Below are 3,027 nucleotides of genomic sequence, written 5' to 3' on the forward strand. Positions count from 1 at the left end.
AGCACCTTCAACTACCTGAAGGGGGGTTCCGAAGAGACTGGAGCTCAGCTGTTCTCATTGGTGGCAGATGGCAGAACAAGAAGCAATGGTCTCAAGTTGCAGTGGTAGAGGTCCAGTTTGGATATTAGGAAACACTATTTCACTAGGAGGGTGATGAATCACTGGGGAGATGGTGGAACCTCCATCATTAGAGGTTTTCAAGACCTGGCTTGACAAAGACCTCTCGGGGATGATTTAATTGGTGTTGGTCCTGCTGTGAGCAGGGGATTGGACTAGATGACTTCCTGAGGTCTCTTCCAACTCTAATCTTCTATGATTCTATGACTGAAGGCCTTTGCCAGGGTGAAAAGGAAAACTGAGAGCCCCTTTCTGGGGAATAGATTCACGCTGAAAATGTTCAGTTTTTGGCAATTTTTGCTTTAAAATGTTTGTTTCTCAGCAGCAAAAACACAAAATTTGGGATTTGGGGACTTCTATTAAAAGTCTGCATTTTTTGTGATAAAAAAATTCTGACGAGCGTTAGATATTGATTGAATTGATATCAAAAGTCTTAAAGAGTTCCAAAATACTCCATATGTATCTACTTAATTTGAGCTGTCTAATATCCCACTCATTTAATTGAAAGAGCAAACTTACTGTGTTGATCTCTGTGGAATTTTTCCCAGCTTGCAATGCATTTGATCCTCCAGCGCTAGCAATCACTGGCCATATCTATCAGTCTATCGTGCCCCCATCACTGCATTATCCACCAGCTCTTTCACAGTCCCTTTCCTGGATTTCCTGAGTTGCTGGGTCTCTCTTCAGTTCCTAGCAGACAGGAATCCACTCCATAGATAGGTGCTCCCTGCTCCCCTCCTCGGGCAGGCTTGATTAGGAGGTGAAGGACTAAATGGGATGAGGGACTGACACCCCTCCAAACCCTAGAGCTGATTCTGGCTTGTGCAGGCTTCCAACAGTGTCACAGACCAGCATGTCCTTGCTCGGAGGTTAAATAACAAATCCTGCTCTCTGGGGCAGGAAGCCCAGCTCTGATCTCACCTCAGGAGCAAACTCACTGGTCACCATGCCCTATCTGACCATATCTCCACCTGCCATGGATCTCACACAATAGCAGCATCCTTGCAAGGACCCTTGGCTAAAAAGAAGGCAGGGCTGATGCATAGAGGGTTTCCCAAGGCGTTTTCAGAATAAAATATATATTTAAAGCACAAATATGTGACCTACGATAGATCAAAGCCCAGTGGCATGAGAGTCCCAGCTGGCCTGGAGTTGTCTGTTTCTTCATTAACTCCACATGATTACCTTTGGGGGAGCAGGGAAGTTTTTCTCCTGCATTGCATTGCATCAACAGCTCTTGAGATGCAGCCACTAGCGGAACCCACAGCTTAGGCTGCCCTGGTTGTTTAAAGTTGGTCACTAAGAAGCAGCCAGAGACAAACACTTAAAACTGAGGGCCAAGTCCTGAGCTGATGTAAATTGCTATAGTTCCATTGACTATCAGGGTAGCTAGACTTTTTTATGCCAATTGGGCAGCTGGACCTTTGATTTCAAAGGAGCTACAGCTGATTTACAGAAGCTTGCAGTCTGAACCTTTGATTTCAGAAGAGTTACCTTGATTTACACCATCTGGGTATCTGACCACGTTGACTCTAATGGAGCTATAACAACTCATAAACTGGGGAGCTGGCCCATGACTTCCATTTTGCTACGGTCAATTTACACCAGCTGTGTGAACTCCTCAAGCTCTGTAATAGTCTTTACCAAGGAGTCATATGCGGTCCCCTTGGGCATTCCAGTTTATCTTGCCACACAGGCAAATGGACTATGTGATATGAGGTCACCTTACACCTAAAATCACAATAATAATCAGGTTACTCCCAGTCCTAAAGTACCAGTCACTTGCCCCAGGTCAATTGTACTCAGATCTCAAACCAAAGACAGTGCTTGTAGCCAATCCTGTACAATTTATTAACTAAGAAAATAAATTAGTTATTTACAAGGTTAAAACAGGAAACACACACACACACACACAGATAAATTAGTTTTAGGTTTAAAAGGTCATATAAACTTCTATAATAGGGAGCTCTATATGTCCTTTATGGCTGACCTGTGCCAGGCGCTATGGGGATCTCTTGCTAAAGTTTAGGAATCTTTTCTGCTCAGAGTCCACTTAGCATAAAGATCCCAGTTTCTTCTTGTTAGGGATTTTTATCCCCTTCACCCCAGAATCCAGGCTGAAGGGATGAGTTCATGCACAGGCCTCTCCTTCCTGGAGAGAGAGAGGAGTGTAACCAAAAACGTCTCTGTCCTTTGGTGCTGTACAATGACTCATTTGCCTTCACTGGGCCATTTTGTGTGCAGAATGAGCACTTTACATTAACTAATTTTTTTTTTTTCTGTTTGGTTTGTTACACAATTACAGAGGTTTATAATTCAATCACTTTATACCACGGGATACAGAATTAATACATGCAGCATCCTACCAGCATTCTGTAAAGTTTAAACACTAAACACGTTCCTATAACAATAATCTCTCTTTTAACTACTAACCCACAGGCAAGCCAGACTGGTTTCCAGCTCTGGATTTGTCAGTTTTCAGTGAGGCCCTGGAACTGTGGCATGAGCTGGCACCTAGTCTTCCACTGTCATAGTAGCATTACAACAGACAGAGGCAGAGCTGACATGCTTTTCATTCCCCTCTTGGGTTAGGCATGGGAGTCATGCAGAGCAGTTTGTTTATGTACATAGGAATGTCTTTGTATCCTCCTGAGAGATCTTAATGAAACTTTTATGGAGATACTCTGCAATCCTCTCTTGAAAATTTTTTGGAACAGGCCTTATCTCTTTCCCCATGGTAATGTTTTCTTATGCAACTCCACAATGAGTTCAGTTGGTATCATTGTAGTAAACAGGCTAGCAGCATATGGCCCTGGGTGGCTTTGTCTCGTTAGCAGCAGCTGTGTTCTCTCTTCCTTTGTAATCATCAGGTACGAGATATCACCTAAATTACCACCCACCGTGGAAAAT

Source organism: Gopherus evgoodei, unplaced genomic scaffold, assembly GCF_007399415.2.
Source record: "Gopherus evgoodei ecotype Sinaloan lineage unplaced genomic scaffold, rGopEvg1_v1.p scaffold_45_arrow_ctg1, whole genome shotgun sequence".
In the NCBI taxonomy this organism is placed as follows: domain Eukaryota; kingdom Metazoa; phylum Chordata; order Testudines; family Testudinidae; genus Gopherus; species Gopherus evgoodei.